The sequence below is a fragment of the Bos indicus genome, chromosome 2 (genome assembly GCF_029378745.1).
Source record: "Bos indicus isolate NIAB-ARS_2022 breed Sahiwal x Tharparkar chromosome 2, NIAB-ARS_B.indTharparkar_mat_pri_1.0, whole genome shotgun sequence".
Taxonomy (NCBI): domain Eukaryota; kingdom Metazoa; phylum Chordata; class Mammalia; order Artiodactyla; family Bovidae; genus Bos; species Bos indicus.
In genome coordinates this window covers 36797949-36824124 of record NC_091761.1, presented here as the reverse complement: position 1 = coordinate 36824124, position 26176 = coordinate 36797949, and the positions used below count along the sequence as shown (strand labels likewise).

At 35.4% G+C, this 26176-nt stretch overlaps 1 protein-coding gene across 2 annotated transcripts in view; it reads right to left on the bottom strand.

Annotated features, from left to right (window-relative positions):
- BAZ2B (bromodomain adjacent to zinc finger domain 2B) overlaps positions 1 to 12887 on the bottom strand; it is a 206487-nt gene extending 193600 nt beyond the window's left edge. The window contains exon 1 of one of the 2 annotated variants that reach the window (XM_070799185.1): positions 5835 to 12887. The gene's annotated coding sequence lies outside the window, so the exon portion shown is untranslated. The remainder of the gene's footprint in view (positions 1 to 5834) is intronic. The other variant, XM_019972053.2, reaches the window with a different exon arrangement.
- Positions 12888 to 26176: the final 13289 nt, after the last annotated feature.

The window sequence follows — 26176 nt, the reverse complement described above, 5'->3', positions numbered from 1 at the left end:
CATGTTTGTTAGTCACCTGTATGTCTTCTTTGGAGAAATGTCTGTTTAGTTCTTTGGCCCATTTTTTGATTGGGTCATTTATTTTTCTGGAATTGAGCTGCAGAAGCTGCCTGTATATTTTTGATATTAATTCTTTGTCAGTTGCTTCATTTGCTATTATTTTCTTCCATTCTGAAGGCTGTCTTTTCACCTTGCTTATAGTTTCCTTCGTTGTGCAAAAGCTTTTAAGTTTAATTAGGGCCCATTTGTTTATTTTTGCTTTTATTTCCATTACTCTGGGAGGTGGGTCATAGAGGATCAGCAGGATACTTTTAACAGAATATTCTATTTCTATTTGACCAATCATTTTTCTTTTTCCCCAAATAAATTAAAGATACTATCCAAAACAAAAAATAAGATTAAAAAGGTGAGGAATATACATCTAATATCTATACAAATACATTTATGTCTAAGTAGAAATGTACAGGATATATATATTTAGTCCTGAACAGAAGTAAATAAAATATTAAGTTATACAGATAACTTAGTAATAACAAAAAAGGTGTTTGGGGGCCAACCAAGATTTTGTTTACTTAAAAATCTCATTTAATGAATACAGTGATCCTCAGTTCAGTTCAGTCGCTCAGTTGTGTCGGACTCTTTGTGACCCCATGAACCGCAGCACACCAGGCCTCCCTGTCCATCACCAACTCCCGGAGTCCACCCAAAGTCATGTCCATTGAGTCGGTGATGCCAGAATTTGAGGTATAATGATGAAAGAGAAGGAAGACTTTAGAGAAAGGAATAGGAAGAATGAATATATATGGTACTCCTTTGGAAAGTAGCATAAAACCTGGAGAAATACATAGCACACTTAGAATAAAATTACATATTTACAGAACATACAAAGGCTAGGTGAATTTTCTACCTACGTCCTTAGTATATGTTTAAAGTGACCTTTGAGACTTACAGGCTATTTTAATCCACAGCAGGGTTTTCTTTTCTTAATTGGTACTTTTTAAAAATATGTACATGTTTGCTAAAATGTTTCTTTCCTGTAGAATATCTGAATGATTTGCTCTTAAGTACGTCTTTAAAAATGAATTGTAAATGTAAACAGTGTTAGCTCACATAAAATTTAAGAAATAGCCTATATTTTGATCTAAAGGCAAAAGGTTTACATTTTTAAATTATGGTATCATTAGCTTAAGTGAATCTGTTTCAATGAACAATTATATTTCTATTCACTATCAAAGTAGAACAGCTGATGTTCACTTTTACAGTGAAAATACTCATTGGCATGTCAGAGAATACTGCTTTTCCAGTCAGAAATAACAGCTATTTATCAAATTCAATTCCCCAGAAAAGTCAATAAAGAGAAGGAAACAAAGATGGTTTCCATCAGACAAATACATACGTTAAAACTCATTCTTCATTAATCATAGTCCTCATATCCTTTACTCCAATACCCAATAGCTCCAATACTTTGGCCACCTGATGTGAAAAGCCGACTCATTAGAAAAGACCCTGAAACTGGAAAAGATTGCAGGCAGGAGGAGAAGCGGATGACAGAGGATGAGATGGTTGGATGGCATCACTGACTCAATGGATATGAGTTTGAGCAAACTCTGGGAGATAGTGAAGGACAGTGAAGCCCGGCATGCTGCAGTCCATGGTGCTGCAAAGAGTCGGACACAACTGAACAACACAACAACGTACCCTTAATCTCTGAGGTTTTATAATTTACAAATGATCATACAGGCTTGGGATTCCCAAGGTCACAGCATACTAGGAAGAGGGATAAAGATGATGATGATGATAGCAGCTATAAATTTCTAAGCACATATTAAGCACTGCACATGGGAATATGGGCTAGGAATGGAGACAGTACCTGTAATAGCGTACTGAAAGCTGTATAAGAATTCAAAAAAGACCAACAACTGATTTGACTCCATGACCAAGAATCTACAAACCCTATGTCTCAAGGGTATCATTATGCTACAATACAGAATAGTTCATGCTTTCAAGACAACTCCTTGAGACCTTAATCAAATGTTTAAAAATTTGCAAAGGATACCTATTTTTAACTTAAAAATAAGAAGCATGGGAAATATAATCTAAAGACCTACATTTGAATCCAGATGCATCACCTAATATTAATGTGTCAATCTCCTTCAGACTCAGTTTCTCCAAATGTAAAATGGAAATACAATTTACCTTACAGCACAACGGTGAGAATCAATATATGTAAAAGCACCCAGTGCAACTCCTGGATATAGCAGCTACTGAAATATTCCGAAAACTTAACTACTTAGAATAATTTTGCTAAAATAAACAATTTGTTACTTTTAAATGTTACTACTCTTTAGATGTTTAGATGTTACTCCAGTTTGTAAATATGTAAAGTAGAAAAAGCCAAAATTCATTTAAGTGTATAAACAATGCTCTCATGTTCATCATAAATCACCATCAATTCATTCTTTAGCCTCAATTTAGATGATAACTCCTCAGGAAAATCTTTCCACAATCTCCAATGGCATGTATCTATTAAACACATAATATCTACCATGTCTAAAACCAAACTCCTGATCTTCCACTACATCACAAACTTGCTCCTTATGAAAACCATCCCCATCTCACAACTGATGGCAACACCATCCTTCTAGAGGCTCAGCAAAAAATCTTGGAGTCATCTTGCCTTCTCTTTTCCTCATATCCCACAAACAATCCATCAAATAAGGTACACTTCTCGGTGTACCTTAAAAGCATCCAGAATTTAACTACTACCAGCCTTATCTAAGCCACTACTTTCAATCAGATTACTGTAAAAGCCTTCTAGCTGGTGGTCAGTGCCTCCCTATAGTCCACTCTCAACATAGCAACTGGAGTGATCCTTTAAAAATATAAGCCAGATTTACTGAAAGCCCTGCAATGGCTCTTTAAAGTGCCTATGGCGCTCTGTAAAGCCGCAATTATCTCTGTCATATCCGCCTACTCTGGTTTCTAGCTCAGTCTACTTCAGTCACACTGGGCTTTGTTCATTACTCTGAACACACCAGGCATGCTTTTGCCTTGAGCCCTCTACTTGGAAGGCTCTTAAGATATCTGCATAATTAACTTCCTTGATCTTTGCTCAAAAATCAACCTACCCATCACACCACAGCATTCTTACCCTTTCTCTTACCTACTTTTTCTTTCCTCCGTAACACTTGTCACGTTCAAACATGCTATATACTTATTTATTATGCTTACTGTTGATTCCACCTCCAATACACGTTCCCCAAGAGCACAGACCTTTGCAAGTTTTATTTACATTTATATCCCTAGAACAGCACCCCAAAATATATATTAAATATATAAATAAAAGGAAACATTAGATATTTCTTTATGTCACCTTTAGTATCTTGAATTTATCCCTATTATATCAGTTATCGCATTGTATTGTAATAGCCTGTTATATTTTTGCCCCTTCAAATCAACTAAACTGTAAGTTTCTTGAAACTAGAGATTTATTTTGTTTTCCATTACTATCAGAGAATTTCCTTATAGTGTTTGACAGTAAGGATTCTAACATTTGATAAACTGATGAAAAAAACTTATCTAAATAAAAGTCTTTAGCACCTTTATTATGTGTGAAATATAAACCCAATGCTTAAAGGCATGACACTGAAGACTGAGTTCTTTATGGATTCTGTTAGATTTTCTGGTCTTGCTCTGGCACTTATTAGCTAAAAGACATTGATGAAATCATTTCAATTCTCTAAAACTGTTTCCTTATCAGTAAAAATGGGGATAATGATGGTTATCTATACCTCATGCAATTTTCTTGACTGTAAAATAATTTGATAATAGAATTCAGAATACGCTTCTTCAGAATGCACTGCTCTGGCATTTTGACTGTTTTGAGTTAAGGCACTTGAAAAACTAGCAAATACAGAAAAACACTCTGACCTTCTTTCTTTTTCTTAAAAGCAGGAAATCAAAGTACTATATGAAAGATGTCCTTCCTATACCAGAAGGAAAGTAACACTCTCACCATCAAGGATAAAAAGTTGAGACTGAGAGAATTCTCAACAAACAGACCTTGTTAAAATAATTCTTATCTTCCTTTAGTCTCCCCACATAGTTACTTTCCCATAAATGCCTTTCTTTGTTCAACTTAACATAAAACCAGAATATTTCACCATTTCCTTGGTCTTCATTCCTTTTGCAGACTCTCATCTCACATAAAATTTGTATTATAAATATGTATGCTTTTTCCTCCTGTTGATCTATCTTATACCAATTTAATTCTCAGGCCCAGCAAAACAGAACTCTAAGAGGGTAAAGGTAAAAGTTTGCCTTTCCTACCAAAAATTAGTCCAGTAGTTTGCACATATTATGCGTTCAATAAGTGACATCTATTAGTTGTTATTACAAATTAAAGTAGATGCCCTCCCATAAGTCCTACTTCAATAACTTGACTAAGCTAGAATAGTCAATAAATATAATCTTTAGAATTTCCTTAGAATGCACCAATAACATAAATCACCAGGTTACTTAAAATATCTGTGATATGCATTTTGCAAAAGAAGGTACCTTAATTCTCTCAACAAAACTTAATCACATTATCTCAGAATATTTTAAAACTAGTTCTGAATGTTAGGTTCTATGACCATCTTCAATAGTAGCCTTCAATGTTTAACAATTTCATAGTATTTTTTATATAATCAGGATACTTAATACTAAAGTTTAAAAATAAAACATCTTACTATTTAGATGAACTATATACTTATAGGCCTATAATGTATACATACTTTCTTCCCTCTACTCTGAATAATCTCATTTCCAGAAATAAGACTTGAGAGAAAAAGATAAATAAATTAAGTGTATTTGTGACTCTTTACTAAATCACCTCCAGGCTCTCCATTTCTCATTTCAGCCATGTATCCAACAATGTGTAGAATCCTCTGGTAATGTTATATTATGGATTTAGCAAAAATTACAGTTTTGTTGAAATTAAAAAGATAATAACTTGGTATTTATTTTAAAGTTTATTTTCCATTATTTTACAATAGAAATAATTTTTCTATATTTCCTTGTGTACTATTTTCCTACTATATACTCAGAGTCAGTTGTCTGTTTTATAAAATCTTATGGATAATCATTTTCTTTACAGTTTGTACTACCATAAAGGAAAAAAAAAACACATTTTACTTAGCACACATATGAACAGTAGACAAGAAAACTGAGGTAAGCAGTTTAAATAATTGTCCCAAGAACACAGATGGAGTGACTGCCAGCTTTAGGATTAAAACTAAGCAGCTCATTATTCCCCTTCTTATATTCTGAGTACTTAATATTGTTTTTACATCACAAGGATCTCATAATTAATTTTAAAATAATTTAACTTAATCATTAAAACAATTATCAATAGTTGTGACAATATATTTAAATAGATTTATGAAATATATTAAGTAAAAATAAATTAGTTTATCCAAATATTCCCTAAACAAATGAATCTGACTTACTACATAAGTTGTTTTTTAAATTTTGCTTCGAGTGCCAAGAAAGTGACAGCTTAATATAATTTATCACTTCAATATCTTTTTTAAAAGCGAAATTCTTTATCCAAAATCTACAATAAGTATATGAGAAGACTGGATTTAATACCAAACAAAAATACTTTTTCATTAAAAAAAAAAAAAAAATCCAAACTTAAAACAGTACTTTCTACTCTAATTATAAACTTCAACTTCAGGATATATTTACAACAGATATATCTACTGAAAGACAATGATAAAAAGTAAAGAAAGCACCAAACACTATTGCATTTACAGGAGAAAAAGACATACAGTATAACATTAACAGCTTACTGTGGAGAGTGGATTTAATCAGGAAGTAGCCATTATCCTTTCGATTCAGAGCAGTGACAGCACTCCAAAACAACAAGCCGTGATATTTTTCAGTTAAAAGGCATGAAAGAATACCTACTATTGTGTCCTAGCTTTGCTGACCCCAAAGGTCACCATATGTCTTTTATCTAAAGCTATCATGAAAACATAATCCAAGCAAGCATTTACAATGCTTTATTTGTTGAAACACCTAAAATCTACCTAACACAACCTCTCTCTCTCAGTTACTCACAAAACATGGCTGTCTTATTCAGAGATTAGCAATTATTGTAATGAGATACTGTCGGAGAGGGTCAAATAGTACTTCCTGCAGTTTACACATCTTGATTTCCTGGTAAACAAACTGAAAGGCAGGTGGAGCACTTAGATCACCAGTAAACGTGAAAGCTCACGTGACAAAACTAAGCCAGGTGAGGTTGATGTCTCAAATAATTTTTCTTTTCTTAATTTTAATTAGTGTCAAGACATAAAGAGTTCTATCTTCCTTTTTTTTAAAGGAGGGTTTATTCCTGACATGCGAAGGCACAGAGTTATAATAAGGAATCCTTGATAAACAAACCTGTTTAAGCAGGTTTTAAAAATTACTGCTTGGCAGGTAAATTTAAAAACAAGGCAACGCTAGCTAACAAGGTTTTCTCTTTAAAAAAACAAAAAAACAAAAAACCTAGGATTAAGTGTTTAAAAACCTGCTAAATAAGGAGTAAGTTTTTAAGTTTCAACTCTTTCAACAAAAAAGATAAAGTTTCTGAGTTATAATTTAAGACAAGCTCTTGCAAAGTAAAACTGTAATTCATGTAGCAGTCCAAGGAAAAAATCTCAATATATGAATTGAAACTTTACATAACTTGAAGCTATTTCTTGCATCACTTAAAACTCACATTTTAAAAAGAAAACAAAATCTAAAATATTATCTGTAAGTATTTAAAAATATATGTGGTGAGCTTGAAATTTGTTTCTCTGTCCTTACTTAGTTTTTCCCCCCAAATTACTTTTTCACTCTCTGAAATTTCTAGTGTAGTTAAATGAAGACTGACTTAAATTAACTAAGGGTATAAAACAAACACAATCCATCAAAATGATAAACCAATTCACTAATTTAAGAATATGGAGAGGTTTTTTTTTTTTTAATCTACATTTATGTTTAAAATACTTTGTTCAAACGCCCTCCGTGTCCTATTAACACAGTATCTTTTAATTTTAACGCAAAGAGCCCTTAACAACCGCTTCACAGTAATATAATCACAGTATTAAATTATATAACTTAAATCAGGTGTATATTTATTATATTTGCAAAATAAAACTTTAATGTATTGACGAACAGAAAACAAAACAAAGTGATAACAAAATCAATGACAACAAAAAGAACACCCAAGAAGATAAAACTAAACTAATAATACAAAATATGAGAATAGGTCACATTACAAATATTTAATATATATCATTTGAAAGGAGTACATATTTAATACTGAACAACATTAATGCTAAACAGTGCTAAACTAATACTAAACAACAAGTTGCTAACCACCATCTTTACTATGATGAAGCATGAAACAAACACCAAATTTTCAAAAAATTACAACTAAGAAGTTAAAAGTTTCAGCTGAATTTCCTGGTCCAATTAAATAATTCAAATATCCTGTTAACTACCTGGAATGTAAAACATAGCCCTATTTCCTTCATAAATAATTTGAGATATATTAATAATTCTTACTAAATAGGAGCTTTGACTATGTAATTCATATATGGAAACAAAACAAAATTTTAAATTAGAAACTTATTATTTCAACTATTATAAAGACCCATGACTATTTTAGTTTCTCATCATGGTTTTTCCAGTGGTCATGTATGGATGTGAGAGTTGGACTATAAAGAAAACTGAGCGCTGAAGAATTGATGCTTTTGAAGTGTGATGTTGGAGAAGACTCTTGAGAGTCCCTTGGACTGCAAGGAAATCCAACCAGTCCATCCTAAAGGAGATCAGTCCTGGGTGTTCATTGGCAGGACTGATGTTGAAGCTGAAACTCCAATACTCTGGCCACCTGATACGAAAAGCTGACTCATTTGAAAAGACCCTGATGCTGGGAAAGATTGAGGGCAGGAGGAGAAGGGGATGACAGAGGATGAGATGGCTGGATGGCATCACTGACTCGATGGACGTGAGTCTGAGTGAACTCCGGGAGTTGGTGATGGACAGGGAGGCCTGGCGTGCTGCGATTCATGGGGTTGCAAAGAATTGGACACGACTGAGCGACTGAACTGAACTGAATGGGTCAAATTTAAAAGATAAGGAAATTAAAATACTGAAGTAAAGAAAATAAATTTGAAATTTTGTTTCATTCAACGCAGCTTTTATCAAATGTCAGGAAATTTTGGTGTTAACAGTTTATAATTCAGTTGAAAGGCCAAGGACAGAAACCAGGGCAAACATGATACCCTTTGTGTTAGAAAAAGACCCCCTCCGAACTAATGTGGGAAAAGGAAACCTTTCGCTCCTCTAGATACATTTCAACCCTACTTGTTCTTTCAGTCAGGCACTCTTTGTAGAGTACACTTGACACAAAGAGCTACACCTGGTAGCTCTGCACAGAGAAAAATCTTCAGAAAGGATGCCCTTGCCCCTGGAAGGTCTAAGAAACCACAGAGATTAGTCTTCCATGACTTAAAAAATCCACGCAAAATGAAAATGAAAGACAGGGAAGGGGACAAGAGCTCCTACTTCTACTTGCTTACATTCTACCAGCAATAAAGAAGCTTTCCATAATTATTTATATCCTATCTATTCTAAACTAAGATGACTTAAAGACATATGATGAATAAAACAGAATGCTTTCAAAAAACAAATTAATATGAATAAAGGGAAGCAAGAAGGATGAAACACAAAGTAAAGCTAGAACACACAAATGCCTGTCATAAGGTCTTGCACAACCTTCAGATGTGGGTAGCTCAGCTCTGAGCTTCCTAGCAATCCAAGTGAAGCAGGAAATAAGATCAAATTATAAAACTCTCACTGTGTAAAAACTTCACTTTACAAATAAGCACCAAGGCTTTTCCTAGTACTTAGAATCAAGAGAAACGTCTTCATACTTTTCAGTGATGCAACACTGGACAAAACAATAATTTTCTCAAGAGCATCTTTACAGAAATTGAACAAATTTCATATGACACTCCTTTCAACCTTTCTTCAGGGCAAGCTAAAATCATAACACGATGAAAAGTTACCCAGAAAATGTGCCATCTTAACAGGAAAGTTTCTGCTATTTATCTAGGTAGAATCTCTAAAAAAACACTAACAATCCCCAAGATCTTTTGTTAAATTCACAGTCTGTTTTCATATTTCAAATTCATATTTCATTTTCTAAATTCAGATTTATCTGCTGGATGAGTACATAAAATGGACATGCTTGATGATGGTGGTTCTCGATCAAAGAGAAGACCCTGGTAGAAAGGTCTAGACACTTAGGGATCTCTTTTTAATTTAAAGCAGTTCCTTGCTTTCTCTTTAGTGACCTTCTATGATCCTGATCAATTCAACAGCCTGGGCCGCAGTCTCTGACGATTTTTATTCCTCCTCAGTTTGGTATTTGTAACTGTGGTACAGAAATCTGACTTAGAGCTTCTAGGTTCCTATTTTCTCAGTTAGTCTGAGAAATTTATAACAATTTATTATAGAGTGTGAATCTTTGTATAATTTTACAGCATTTACTTTGTCTATTATTGGTGGGGGAAGACTAAAATTAATATAAGAGCAATTTCATATTTCCCATTTTATTATACAAAATTGAACAAGTTCTGCAATGGTAGCACCTCAATATACAGTATATCTGGACTGAATACTATTAAAATTTAACAAGGATACAAAAAGCACTGGGGTAAATAAGTAGGAGCAAATATATTCCATTACTTTTGGATTGGTCTCTTCTCTGTCTTCCAAAGATGCCAAGGGTATGTGCTCTTATCTACCAGCTTGTTTATGCTGTTTCCCACTGCTTCCTTACCACACTATCAGCTTAGATCGCATTACTTTCAGGACGCCCTCTCACAGAGCTTCACTATCTGACCCCAGAAAACCTTCTTTCTTCACAAGATTTAGCTCTATATTACTCTCCAATTATTTTAGGGATCGCCCTTACTAGATTTTAAAATTTCTTGTTTTATATTACCCATTGTGAACAATAAAATGCAAATACTCTAAGTAAAAATTAACTTAGGTTGATACATTGAAAACTCCTGTACGTATCTGTAACAGCTCATGCTTGTGTAACATAAAGAAGGTATTTATTAGGATTGCATCAAATGAGCCAGTCAATTTTTACTATATAGGCAATTTCTAAATGATATACAATCAACTTATGTTACATCAAAACTTTGGCTTTTCTATTTTCAAGCTTGACAATGGATTCTTAGTTGTGACAACTTTTGAGAACACTACTAAAAACCAAATAGATTTTATAAATCATTGTCAAACCTCAAAATGACTAAAATTAAATGAGTTGTGTTCAGTACAGTTTGATCCATATTTGAACTCATATACACAACTGCATAAGAGTCATGCAGTCTCTTCCCTGATTAAATGAACTCTTCCTAGGTGGAGTCACTGAAATCTGTTATTTCTGAATTTCCTATTTTATGAAAATTTAATTCTAACTATAGAAATCTAAACATATACTTTTTGATATTGGAAAAGGTAGCAGTATGTACATTTGGCAAAATATGTACAACTTGCTTAGTATTTTTTTTGCGATAAAAAAAACCCATCCTAACATTAAAAATATGTTAGAGAGCATATGGTTAACATCATAATTAATTATCAGCTTAAATCAATCAAGATATATTCATTTAAAAAGTTATAGGATAATTTAAATGGTTACATTATTAACTGCCTCACAACTGTTTATTTCAGGGAACAAAAGTGGAAATATATCTATATTATAAACTGAAACGCTTTGAATAAATTTGACAACAAAAGGAAGAATATAATTCAATTTTCTTTCTTTTCCTAAAGGACAAACTGAAAAGAGTAAACTGGAAAGGGTATAAAAAAAAATAGGTGTGTATATATATATATTTTTCATTTATTGTAACATAATAGATACACACAGAGCCTGTAAAAATACAATATTCATTTTGCTGCAGAAGAACAGACATTGCATAACAATGAGATTTGCTAATGAAATCAACCATCAACCTGGAATACATATGTATTAAACCAAGACCTCAGTGTCATTTTCTTTTTGCATCATTTGTTCTTGCTTTCATTTTTCTTGACCTTGTCAGTATTTCTGTCCTTTAGATTTTGGAACTTTGGTAAAGCAAAATGAAGACTATAATATTATACCATATTGCTTTTTATTCATCACATTTAATTTTAATGTAAATTCCAAGTGTTCTGCTTCCATCAGCACTGTTAACGTATCTTTGGTGGGGAGCAGAAATCAATGGATGCTACCAGAAAAAACAAAGGAGGTTTATTTCTATACAAAATTATTGAAGCAGGTCTGAAGAAAACTTTTATCATTTACATACATTCCATATAAAAACTTTTACAGCAATATTAGTGCTTATTTAATAAGAAATAAGAAAATAATAATATATTTTAAAGTCACTTTGGTAATAATGTAGTTTTTCCAGTTGTTCCTACTACTGACAATTCTTAAGTGAAATAATAGAAGATTAATATAATAACCATGTATTTAGACAAAAATTGTAACCTTCCCCCAAAAAGGTTCTCCTGTTCTAGTCTACAAAGTTAATTACCAATCTCCATTCATCAAAAATATGTAATTCTGGAATTTTCTTTAAAATTTAGAATTTAAATTTATGATTTAGTTACTAACATTTTCTATAAAAGCCCAAAAACTATGAAAATATTTTGATAGTATATGTCTTAAGAAAAGCATTAATGTCCCATTCATAGCTTTTGGAGTACAAGCTATTCAACTAAATGACTATCTCTCCTGTTGTTTGTTCACTTATAGAAATTAGGTTTTCAATTCATATTTACTACAGATAAAATTAACAGCCTAACCTGTTGTGGTATATAACTGCTACTAATTCATGACAATAATAGTTTTTAATTTAAAGCAGCACTTATACCAGCTAAAACATACTTTAGCCAAACAAAATTATTTCCATTTTAATTTTTATAATAACCATATCTAACCTCAAACAATATCCTGCAAAATAACAAAAGTTAGTTTAAGTATAATAGTTCTACTAAAAAAGTAAACCACACATATTCCCTATTAAACTGCTGAAAGTTGCCATTGACAGTCCAATAATTCTCAAGGCTAACCATCTTAAAAATACTGAAGGATAATTTTATACAAAGAACTACATAGTCACAGAGCAATCAATAATCCACACACAAAGTATTTCCCTAAAAAAAAAAAAAACAAATTTCTATTAAAAATGGCGAAGTATAAATCAGAATGTAGAGAAACAGTTAAATAAATGTCCATAGCAATACTGAAAATCTATTTCACTAAGGCAAAGGATGTAATCCTAATAAAATGTGGTGATAGGCTTTGGAAAGTTATCAAGCTCATTGCAACTCCAACTGTGGTCCACAGACCAGCAACATAGAAACCACTTGTTAGAAATAATCGCAAGCACTAGTCCAGACCTACTGAATCAGAATCTTATGAACATTAAAATTTAAGAAGCCATGATCTAGAAAATTCTTTAGCCTACCTAGCAATTTGTACATCAATTCCAATAACTTCTGATATTCTAATAATAAAAAATCCATATTAAAATTCAAAATATTTAGAAAATATACTATTTGTCATGTACAAACCCCATTTTCCTACTATTTGCTTAATTATTTGAAGTTTCATATTCACATGGACTACAGATTTTTAATTTGTAGCAATACAAAATAATAAGTGGGCAGGAATCATATATTTTGCAAGATCTTGGAAAACATTAAATAAACGGATAAAAACTGAAGTATTATACAGTCTTAGCAATTATTTTAAAATACTTTTTTTTTAGCAATATTTTTATTTTATTTTTTTTTAATTTAAATTTTATTTTATTTTTAAACTTTACATGATTGTATTAGTTTTGCCAAATATCGAAATGAATCCATCACAGGTATACCTGTGTTCCCCATCCTGAACCCTCCTCCCTCCTCCCTCCCCATACCCTCCCTCTGGGTCGTCCCAGTGCACCAGCCCCAAGCATCCAGTACCGTGCATCAAACCTGGACTGGCGACTCATCTCATACATGATATTATACATGTTTCAATGCTATTCTCCCAAATCTCCCCACCCTCTCCCTCTCCCACAGAGTCCATAAGACTGATCTATACATCAGTGTCTCTTTTGCTGTCTCGTACACAAGGTTATTGTTACCATCTTTCTAAATTCCATATATATGCGTTAGTATACTATATTGGTGTTTTTCTTTCTGGCTTACTTCACTCTGTATAATAGGTTCCAGTTTCATCCATCTCATTAGAACTGATTCAAATGTATTCTTTTTAATGGCTGAGTAATACTCCTTATGCAAAAAAATCCTTTCTTAAATAAGATCCTGAAGAAGCCCTGTATAGTAAAGAAATAAATAAATAAAGAGCTTCTTCTTGGGATTCCCTGATGTCTCAGTTGGTAAAGAATCTGCCTGCAATGCAGGAGACCCCAGTTCGATCCCTGGGTTGGGAAGATCCACTGAATAAGGGATAGGCTACCCACTGCAGTATTCTTGGGCTTCCCTTGTGGCTCAGCTGCGAAAGAATCCACCCACAACATGGAAGACCTGGGTTCAATCCCTGGGTTGGGAAGATCCCCTGGAGAAAGGAAAGGCTACCCACTCCAGTATTCTGGCCTGGAGAACTCCAGGGACTGTACAGTCCATGAGGTCTCAAAGACATGACTGAGTGACTTTCACTTTCCTTGGGGCAGAGGAAGCACCCAGCAGTAAGCAGGACATCTCAACAGAATCAACTTACACATTACTCAGAGTACAGTTTGAAAAACTGATTTAAGAGAATTACTTAAGGGTCTAAAAGTGAGCTGAACAACAATTAAGTTAATCACAAATAAACTTTACTATTCATCAAGGCAAGCTGTAAAGATCACTATATAGAAACCCAGTTTATTCTATACTGTTTTAAAGTAAGAATACTAGATAAAATTACAAAATTTAGCATTTTTTAATGAGGAAAACTGATCTTTTCCCGAACAGTCTAAATGGTGAACTTGGATTTAACTAATATGTTATCTTCAATTAAATTATTTCAGTTAATTGTTTGCCTACCTTATACAGGACAGTATGTTAAGTGCTATAAGGATAATACAGATGAATGGACAAAGTACTTATTCACAATGGAAACCTAAGACAAATACATGAAATACAGTATGTGCCATAAAAGCGATATAGTACTATAGGAGTAAAATTAACTGAGGATACTAGAAAAACTTCGTAGAAATCTAACATCTTAAGTAGGCCTTGAAAAGCATGTAGGATTTTTGAAAGGAAAAGATGGCTAGGTGGAGGAACTACGGGAAAAAAGCATCCTAAGTGTAGGGAAGGGCTTCTCTGGCAGCTCAGTGGTAAAGAATCTGCCTGCCAATGCAGAAGACACACGTTCAATTCCTGATCCAGGGGATACCATGGAGAAAGACATGGCAACCCACTCCAGTATTCTTGCCTGGGAAATCCCACGGACAGAGGAGGCTGATGGGCTATAGTCCCTGGGGTTGAAAAAGAGTCTAGCACAACTTAGCAACCAAACAACAACAACATAGCATTACAAAAGCTTTTAATATCTATGGTTTGATGAATTAATCAATAATAAGTGAATAATCTAGTCTGGCTACTATATAAGGCATATATAGAAAATAGTAGGAGATGTGGCTGAAAAGTTACTCTAGGACCTTATTAGAAACAACTATGAATGTCACTTTAAGTGTTAAATTTATTCAACACTGCCAAAGTAGTAAACTACTTCCATTAGAAATACTGACCTAGCAGTTTTAAGTAGGATGAGTTGCAACAGAAAGAGATTTCCAAGATGGATATTAGAATATTCAGTCTGTTGAAATAGTTTAGGCAAGAATAAGGGTCTGAACTAATATTGTGGCAGTAGAGTCAGAAATATGGAGATATGGAAAATGGAATACGAATATGAAAGATAAGATGAATCAGTTCTTTTCTTACTCCTTGATTGATCAAAGAGCAAGAAAGAAAAAAATTATACTAGAGATGTAAATCTATTGGACTTCAAAGTAGATTCTACATAGATGTATACATAGATGGAATGGGAAGGCAAAACTTAAGGAAAATCCAAAGGCTGGGGAAAATGTAGACAAGGAAATCTCTTATCCACTTATTATGTACTTACAGTGTTAACTCATAACCACTGTAGAAAAATATTAAGCAATACTTCATAATATCAAAGCCGTAGATAGTCCATGCCATGGCAATTCCACTTTCAGATATATAACCCAGAAAAATTCTCATACATAGGCATAGCAAGCCATATACAAAAGTATAAACTACAATATCATTTGTGTAGTGAAATTCTACAATACAGAAGATCGTGGTGTGTTTTTATAATGAAATGTATAGTGAAGAGCCAACTCATTGGAAAAGACCCTGATGCTGGGAAAGACTGAGCGCAAGAGGAGAAGAGGGCAACAGAGGATGAGATAGTTGCATGGCATCATCAATTCAAAGGACACGAGTTTGAGCAAACTCTGGGAGACAGCGAAGGACAGGGAAGCCTGGCATGCTGCAGTCCATGGGGTCACAAAGAGTCAGACATGACTGAGCGACTGAACAACAAAACAGCAGTTAAAATAAATAAACTAGAGCTACACATGTTAACACGGATATATATCTTTAATGTACAATCACTTGAATGACGTAAAGGTTTTCTTGGTTTGTTTAGTTCTATTTATCATTTTATTTGAGATAGGACAATCTGAAATCAATCAATCAAGAAAGGAGAAGATGGCTATGTCTTATGAATGGTCAGTGAAACAAGTCTCTGGATGACACAGAAGAGGATAAAAATAAAAAAGCATGAATAAAGTCTTAGGCATAGTAAAGAAGCAAACATTTTTTCTGTGTTTATTTTTTAACAGGATTGACTTACTTTATAACTGGAAGCCTGTACTTTTTTTACAACCCTCAACAGTTTTACCCACCTCCCACCTCTGGCAACCACTAATCTGTTCTTTGTATTGTATCTATGAGTTTGGACTTTTGTTTTTGTTTTTTCAGATGCCATATATAAGTGAGATCATAGAGTATTTGTCTTTTTCTGTCTTATTTCATTTAGCATAATACCCTTAAACCATCCACATTGCTGCAAAGGACAAGATTTCCTTCTTTTGGCTGAAAAATACTCCATTTTATAAATATATAACATATTTTCCTTCTTCATTCATTCCTCAGTGGACATTAGGCTGCTTCTATGTCTTGGCTGTTGTAAGTAATGCTGCAGTGAACAGAGGGGTGCAAGGCAAACAGTTTCTTTCTCAGAGATGGGTGGAAGAGTAGAAGAAAAAAAGATAATTTTTTAACTATTAATTTGAAATAACTATATATTTACAGAAAGTTGCCAAAATAGTACAGTGAGAACCCATATACTCATCACTCAGGTCCTACTAATGGTTACAACTTACATAATTAAATTGTCAATATTGAAACCAAGAAACTAACTACAGTGTATGTATAGTTCTAACTCATCTTATTCCAGGTGTAAATTCATGAAACCAGCACTGCAATCAAGGTATAAACCTACTCCATCACCACAAACATCTTTCTCATGCTACTCCTTTACAGTCGCACCCACCATCCATAACCCCACGTTACCACAAATACCACAAATTTGTTCTCAATCTCTAGAACTTTGTCTTACATAAATGGAATTATTGAGTGGCCTTCTGAGATTGACTTTTTTTCACTGAGCTTAATGTCCTTTAGGATTTGTGTATCAACAGTTGATTTTTTTTAATTGCTCAGTAGTATTCCATGGTTTGGACACACCAAACTGTACAGGACATTTTGACAGTTTCCAACTTGGGCTATTATAAATAAAGCTTCTATGAACAACCACATACAGTCATTTTTCTGGGATAAATGCTCTGGAGTGCAGTTGCTAGGTCATGTATTAAGTATATATGTAGGTTTTTATTTTTGTTTCAGAGATACTGCCAAATATTTTTCCAGAGTGGTTGTACCATTTTACACTTCCCCTGACAATGAATAAGAGCTCAATTTCTCCATATTCTTGCCGATGGTTGACATTGTCACTAATCTTTATTTTAGCTGATCTGATAAGTGACTAATGATACTTCGATTTTGCATTTCTCCGATGGGTAATGATGTTGAATATCTTTTCATATTCTCATTTGACATCTAGTTACCCTCTTTGGTGAAATGTTCCTTCAGGTCTTTGGCCCAGTTTTCTAATTAGACTGCTGGCATTTTTATTGTTGAGTTTTGAGGGTTTTTATATAACCTAGATGGGAGTCCTTTGTCAGATATGTGATTTTTCAGTATTTTCTCTTAGTATATGTCTTATTTTTTCATTGTCATAACAGGTATTTTGCAAACTAAACAGTTTTAATTTTTGTAAAGTCCAATTAACTAATTTTTAAGGGCTGTCCTTTTTGTGTCATGTGTAAGAATTCTTCACCAAGGTAGAACTTACAGATTTTCCCTTATGTTTTCTTCTAAAAGTTGCACATTTATATCTATAATTATTCCAGACTTTGAACTGCAAAAGAAGAAAACCGATAGATCTGTTTATCAGAAAGTATTCAACTACTTAGTAGAGTTACCCATTTAAATTATGAAGCACTTAAGATATAGATAAAGGTACAGGATATAGAGAGTGGAGTTTTACTTAATTGCTTTAAGTGCTTTGACAGAATTGTACATAGGTGTACCTCAATTAGCCAGGAAAAGCTTGAAAGTATTCTTGAAGAACAGTATCTCTGTTCTAAACTTTTAAGAATGACTACTCACAGAGGGAAGGCTGTGCCAGGAAGAAATGATAGCACTGAACAAAAGCAAAACGGCTATACACACACTACCTGCTTTAACAAAGTATAAATGGTTTCAAAGTTGGCACATACTAAGTATGGGAAATTTATGCAAAATTTAGACAGGAGACAGATTGTGGAAGATTTCACATGCCCTATAAATGAGATTAAATTTTATTCTGTACTAATGTGAAGCTGTAAAGAACTGTACTGCATAGGAACCTGAAACACTAGATCCATGAATCAATGTAAACTGGACGTGGCCAAGCAGGAGATGGCAAGAGTAAACATTGACATTTTAGGAATCAGTGAACTACAATCGAGGAGAATGGATGAATTTAATTCAGATGACTATTATATGTTCTACTGTGGGCAAAAATCCCTTAGAAGAAATGGAATACCCCCATAGTCAACAAAAAAGTCTGAAATGCAATACTTGGAAACAATGTCAAAAACCAAAGAATGATCTCAGTTGGTTTCTAAGGCAAACCATTCAACATCTCAGTAATTCAAGTCTATGCCTCAACTACTAATTGCCAAAGAAGCTGAAATGGACCAGTTATATGAAGACCTGCAATGCCTTCTAGAACTAATACCAAAAAGATATGTCCTTTTCATCACAGGGGATTGGAATGCCAAAGGAAGAAGTCAAAAGATGCACAGAATAATAGTCAAGTTTGGCCTTGGAGTACAAAATGAAGCAGGGCAAAGGCTAAGACAGTTTTGTCAAGAGAACACTCTGGTATAGCAAACACCCTTTTTCAACAACCCAAGAGATGACTCTACACATGAACATCACCACACGGTCAATACCAAAATTAGATTGATTATGTTCTTTGCAGCCAAAGATAGAGAAACTCTATAGAGTCAGTAAAAATAAGACCTGGAACTGACTGGCTTCCTTGGCAGCTCAGACAGTAAAGAATTCATCTGCAAAGCAGAAGACCAGGGTTCGATTCCTTGGTCAGGAAGATCTCTTGGAGAAGGGAATGGCTACTCACTCCAGTATTCTTGACTGGAGAAATCCATGGAAAGAGGAGCCTGGAGGGCTGCAGTCTGTGGGGTCACAAAGAGTCGGACACAACTAAGCAACTAACACACATACATTCAGTAAAAATAAGACCTGCAGCTGACTGTGGCTCAGATCATGAACTTCTGATTGCAAACTTCAGGCTTAAACTGAAGAAAGCTGGGAAAGCCACTAGGCCATTCAGGTATGACCTAAATAAAATCCTTTATACAGCTGAGGTGATGAACAGATTCAAGGGATTAGATCTGATAGAGTGCCTCAGATATGCAGATGATACCACTTTAATGGCAGAAAGTGAAGAGCAACTAAAAAGCCTCTAGATGAAGGGAAAGAGAAGAGTGAAAAAGCTGGCTTGAAGGTCAGCATTCAAAAAACTAAGATCATGGCATCTGGTCCCACCACTTCATGGCAAACAGAAGAGGAAAAAGCGGAAAAAGTGACAGATTTTCCTTTCTTGGGCTCCAAAATCACTGAGACAGTGACTGCAGCCATGAACTTAAAAGACGCTTGTTCCTGGGAAGGAAAGCTATGATAAACCTAGGCAGCATATTAAGAAGCAGAAACATCATTTTGCCAACAAAATGACTATAAGTCCATATAGTCAAAGATACGGTTTTTCCAGTAGTCATGTATGGATGTTGAGAGCTGGATAAAAAAGAAGGCTGAGGTTAATTAGGTCCCATTTGTTTATTTTTGCTTTTATTTCCAATATTCTGGGAGGTGGGTCATAGAGGATCCTGCTGTGATGTATGTCGGAGAGTGTTTTGCCTATGTTCTCCTCTAGGAGTTTTATAGTTTCTGGTCTTACGTTGAGATCTTTAATCCATTTTGAGTTTATTTTTGTGTATGGTGTTAGAAAGTGGTCTAGTTTCATTCTTTTACAAGTGGTTGACCAGATTTCCCAGCACCACTTGTTAAAGAGATTGTCTTTAATCCATTGTATATTCTTGCCTCCTTTGTCAAAGATAAGGTGTCCATATGTGCGTGGATTTATCTCTGGGCTTTCTATTTTATTCCATTGATCAATATTTCTGTCTTTGTGCCAGTACCATACTGTCTTGATAACTGTGGCTTTGTAGTAGAGCCTGAAGTCAGGTAGGTTGATTCCTCCAGTTCCATTCTTCCAGAAAATTACTAGAAATAATCAATGACTATAGTAAAGTTGCAGGATATAAAATCAACACACAGAAATCCCTTGCATTCCTATACACTAATAATGAGAAAACAGAAAGAGAAATTAAGGAAACAATTCCATTCACCATTGCAACGGAAAGAATAAAATACTTAGGAATATATCTACCTAAAGAAACTAAAGACCTATATATAGAAAACTATAAAACACTGGTGAAAGAAATCAAAGAGGACACTAATAGATGGAGAAATATACCATGTTCATGGATTGGAAGAATCAATATAGTGAAAATGAGTATACTACCCAAAGCAATTTATAGATTCAACGCAATCCCTATCAAGCTACCAACAGTATTCTTCACAGAGCTAGAACAAATAATTTCACAATTTATATGGAAATACAAAAAACCTCGAATAGCCAAAGCGATCTGCACATCAAAGGAAACTATCAGCAAGGTGAAAAGACAGCCTTCAGAATGGGAGAAAATAATAGCAAATGAAACAACCGACAAACAACTAATCTCAAAAATATACAAGGAACTCCTACAGCTCAACTCCAGAAAAATAAACGACCCAATCAAAAAATGGGCCAAAGAACTAAATAGACATTTCTCCAAAGAAGACATACAGATGGCTAACAAACACATGAAAAGATGCTCAACATCACTCATAACAGAGAAATGCAAATCAAAACCACTATGAGGTACCATTTCACACCAGTCAGAATGGCTGCCATCCAAAAGTCTACAAATAATAAATGCTGGAGAGGGTGTGGAGAAAAGGGAACCCTCTTACACTGTTGGTGGGAATGCAAACTAGTATAGCCACTATGGAGAACAGTGTGGAGATTCCTTAAAAAACTGGAAATAGAACTGCCTTATGATCCAGCAATCCCACTGCTGGGCATATACACTGAGGAAACCAGAAGGGAAAGAGACACGTGTACCCCAATGTTCATCGCAGCACTGTTTATAATAGCCAGGACATGGAAGCAACCTAGATGTCCATCAGCAGATGAATGGATAAGAAAGCAGTGGTACTTATACACAATGGAGTATTACTCAGCCATTAAAAAGAATACATTTGAATCAGTTCTAATGAGGTGGATGAAACTGGAGCCTATTATACAGAGTGAAGTAAGCCAGAAGGAAAAACATAAATACAGTATACTTACGCATATATATGGAATTTAGAAAGATGGTAACAATAACCCGGTGTACGAGACAGCAAAAGAGACACTGATGTATAGATCAGTCTTATGGACTCTGTGGGAGAGGGAGAGGGTGGGAAGATTTGGGAGAATGGCATTGAAACATGTAAAATATCATGTAAGAAACGAGTTGCCAGTCCAGGTTCGATGCACGATACTGGATGCTTGGGGCTAGTGCACTGGGACGACCCAGAGGGATGGTATGGGGAGGGAGGAGGGTTCAGGATGGGGAACACATGTATACCTGTGGCGGATTCATTTTGATATTTGTCAAAACTAATACAATCATGTGAAGTTTAAAAATAAAATAAAATTAGGAAAAAAAAAAAAAAAAAGAATAGCTATTGTCACAAATCTACACAGATTAGGTACTTAACAAATGTTGATTTAAGAGAAACTGGGAAGAATTTCACTTATCACTCCAGATGGAATTTTCTGTAAATATACCATATCTCTAATAAAAAAAAAAAAAAAGAAGGCTGAGTGCTGAAGAATTGATACTTTTGAATTGTGGTGCTGGAGGAGACTCTTGAGAGTCCCTTGGACAGCAAGATCAAATCCATCAATCCTAAAAGAAATCAGTCCTGAATATTCATTGGAAGGACTGATGCTGAAGCTGAAGCTCCAACAATTTGGCCCCCTGATGCCAAGAGCTGACTCATTAGAAAAGACTCAGATGCTGGGAAAGACTGGAAGCAAAAGGAAAAGGAGGCAGCAGAGGATGAGATGGTTAGATAGCATCACCGACTTAATGGACATGAAACTGAGCGAACTACAGGAAATAGTGGAGGACAGAGGAGCCTGGTGTGCTGCAGTCCACGGGGTCGTAAAGAGTTGGACAGGACTGAGTTACTGAAGTGCTGCCTATGGCCTAGAGCTGTGCCCCAGGCCAGGGAGCTTCAGCCTGCCCTCCCTGACAGCCTGCCCTTCCTTCCCATATCAGGCTTGTCTGGCCAGCCTCCATAACGGCATTAACCAACTCCTTGCAGTAAATCCATCTACTTTCTATCTACCATACTGGTCCTCTTTCTCTGGTTGGACTCTGCCTGATACAAATCTGCATCATGTTTCACAATCTCCAAGAGTAGAATATAGTTTTTAACAAAAACAACAAAAACTATTTATTTATTTTTGGTTCTGCAGTACTCTTGCCTGGAAACTCCCATGGATGGAGGAGCCTCGTAGGCTACAGTCCATGGGGTCTCAAAGAGTTGGACACAACTGAGTGACTTCACTTTCACTTTTCACTTTCATGCATTGGAGAAGGAAATGGCAACCCACTCCAGTGTTCTTGCCTGGAGAATCCCAGGGATGGGGGAGCCTGGGGGGCTGCCGTCTATGGGGTCACACAGAGTCGGACACAACTGAAGTGACTTAGCAGCAGCAGCAGCAGCAGAGTGACTGACAAAAAACAACAATGGGATGCTAGAAAAGGATTCTACTGTGACAGCCCAGGTGACGCATGATGCAAACCTATATAAGAATTTAGGCATCATGAATAGAGAAAACAGGATGGATTTAAGAACTATTTAAGAAAACAAAAAAGAAGTACTTTTACTGAAAAAGCAGGCAAAGAGAAATGCTGGCTTAAAGCATAGAGATTATGAAACAGCAATTGTGGAAAATCCTTTTAGTAACCAACAATTAATCAGTGCTGTGCTGTGCTTAGTCGCTCAGTCATGTCCAACTCTTTGCAACGCCATGGATGTAGCCTGCCAGCCTCCTCTTTCCCCGGGGATTCTCTAGGCAAGAATACTAGAGTGGGTAGCCTATCACTTCTCCAGGGAATCTTCCCAACTCGGGACTCAAACCAGGGTCTCCTGCATTGCAGGCAGATTATTTACCAGCAGAGCTACCAGGGAAGCCAGATAATCAGTAGGACTGTATAATACAGCATTTACCAAAGCACTGAAAAACACTAGCCCCTTAAGAAATTCTTTAAAGGAAGGGACAGAAAGGCTGGAGATTCTCAAAACAACTTAGCACATTAAAAGATGTGCCTAAACACAAGCACAAGCAAAACCTTTAACCTTTAACATTAACCCTAGGTTTTGCGTTACTTGACCATGGAATCTTTTTATTAAGCAATATTCACTCAACCAAAACTACTCTGGGGATCGCTGGTTTAGCAACATGAGTTTTGGTTAAACTTACAGCATAATTTTTTTCAGTATTTTCTTTTTAAAAAGACAATTCTTAAAAGTAGATATATGTGAAATCTCTAGCTTCATTTATTACTCCCTTTCATCACTCACACCACTCCAACCACACTGGTTTCCTTATTGTTACTGGAATATGCCAAGTACAACCTGCCTCATTGTCTTGGCATTTGCTGTTTTCTTTGGAATAATCATCACGCAGATATATGCATGACTCACTTCTTAACTTTCTTAAGAACTCAAACTGTAATCTTAGAAGGGCTATGCTATAATAACGACCCTATAGTAAATACCAAACCCACAACTCACAATGCAATACGCTTGATTTTTTTTTACAGTGTTGATTGCCATCTAACACAGTAAATATTAGTTTATTAACTATTAATCTCTTTCACTCATAAACTGTAAGCCCCATGTGTGTAGAGTTTTGTTCACTGCCTTATCCCTAGCACTTGCACGTACTAGGCACTCCTTAGTTACTGAATGCTTTAGTAACCATCATGTTACCTCTATCTGAGTGTATTTACTTCATATTAAAGTAGATAATATGTGAAATAGCTACCTCTTAACCATTCCATTATAGGAATAGTATTCTCTTTTATGACATTATGGTTACTATTTTTACACCCACGTTCTATCTGTTAATAAACTAGATCTGATAGACAGAGTGCCTGATAAACTATGGATGGAGGTTCGTGACATTGTACATTAAGACCATCCCCAAGAAAAAGAAATGGCAAAAAGCAAAATGACCATCTGAGGAGGCCTGTCTGAGGAGCTGTGAAAAGAAAAGAAGCAAAAAGCAAAGGAGAAAAGGAAAGATATATGCATTTGAATGCAGAGTTCCAAAGAATAGCAAGGAGAGATAAGAAAGCCTTCCTCAGCGTTCAATGCAAAGAAATAGAGGAAAACAACAGAATGGGAAAGACTAGAGATCTCTTCAAGAAAATTAGAGAACATTTCATGCAAGGGAACATTTCATGCAAAGATGGGCTCGATAAAGGACAGAAATGGTATGGACCTAACAGAAGCAGAAGATATTAACAAGAGGTGGCAAGAATACACAGAAGAACTATACAAAAAAGATGTTCATGACCAAGATAATCACGATGGTGTGATCACTCACCTAGAGCCAGACATCCTGGATGTGAAATTAGAAAATATTTCTAATATTTTAGAATATTATATCTTAGAATATCTTAGAAAATATTGCCTTAGAAAGCATCACTACGAACAAAGCTAGTGGAGGTGATGGAATTCCAGTTGAGCTATTTCAAATCCTGAAAGATGATGCTGTTAAAGTGCTGCACTCAATATGCCAGCAAATTTGGAAAACTCAGCAGTGGTCACAGGACTGGAAAAGGTCAGTTTTCATTCCAATCCCTAAGAAAGGCAATGCCAAAGAATGTTCGAACTACCACATAATTGCACTCATCTAACACGCTAGTAAAGTAATGCTCAAAATTCTCCAAGCCAGGCTTCAGCAATACATGAACTGTGAAATTCCAGATGTTCAAGCTCGATTTAGAAAAGGCAGAGGAACCAGAGATCAAATTGCCAACATCCACTGGATCATCGAAAAATCAAGAGAGTTCCAGAAAAACATCTATTTCTCCTTTATTGATTATGCCAAAGCCTTTGACTGTGTGGATCACAATAAACTGTGGAAAATTCTGAAAGAGATGGGAATACCAGACAACCTGACCTGCTTCTTGAGAAATCTGTATGCAGGTCAGGAAGCAACAGTTAGAACTGGACATGGAACAACAGACTGGTTCCAAATAGGAAAAGGAGTACATCAAGGCTGTATATTGTCACCCTGCTTATTTAACCTACATGCAGAATACATCATGAGAAACACTGAGTTGGAGGAAGCACAAGCTGGAATCAAGATTGCCAGGAGAAATATCAGTAACCTCAGATATGCAGATTGGAGAAGGCAGTGGCACTCCACTCCAGTACTCTTGCCTGGAAAATCCCATGGACGGAGGAGCCTGGTAGGCTGCAGTCCATGGGGTCGCTAAGAGTCGGACATGACTGAGCAAATTCACTTTCACTTTTCACTTTGACGCACTGGAGAAGGAAATGGCAACACAATCCAGTGTTCTTGCCTGGAGAATCCCAGGGATGGTGGAGCCTGGTGGGCTTCCGTCTACGGGGTCACACAGAGTTGGAAACGACTGTAGTGACTTAGCAGTAGCAGTAGCAGATGGCAGAAAGTGAAGAAGAACTAAAGAGCCTCTTGATGAAAGTGAAAGAGGAGAGTGAAAACATTGGCTTAAAGCTCAACATTCAGACAGCTAAAATCATGGCATCTCGTCCCATCACTTCATGGGAAATAGATGGAGAAACAGTGGACACAGTGGCTGATTTTATTTTGGGGGGCTCCAAAATCACAGCAGATGGTAACTGCAGCCATGAAATTAAAAGATGCTTACTCCTTGGAAGCAAAGTTATGACCAATCTAGACAGCATATTAAAAAGCAGAGACATTACTTTGCCAACAAAGGTCCATCTAGTCAAGGCTATGGTTTTTCCAATAGTCATGTATGGATGTGAGAGTTGGACTATAAAGAAAGCTGAGCACTGAAGAATTGATGCTTTTGAAATGTGGTGTTGGAGAAGACTCTTGAGAGTCCCTTGGACTGCAAAGAGATCCAACCAGTTCATCCTAAAGGAGATCAGTCCTGGGTGTTCATTGGAAGAACTGATGTTGAAGCTGAAAACTCCAATATTTTGGCCACTTAATGCAAAGAGCTGACTCATTTGAAAA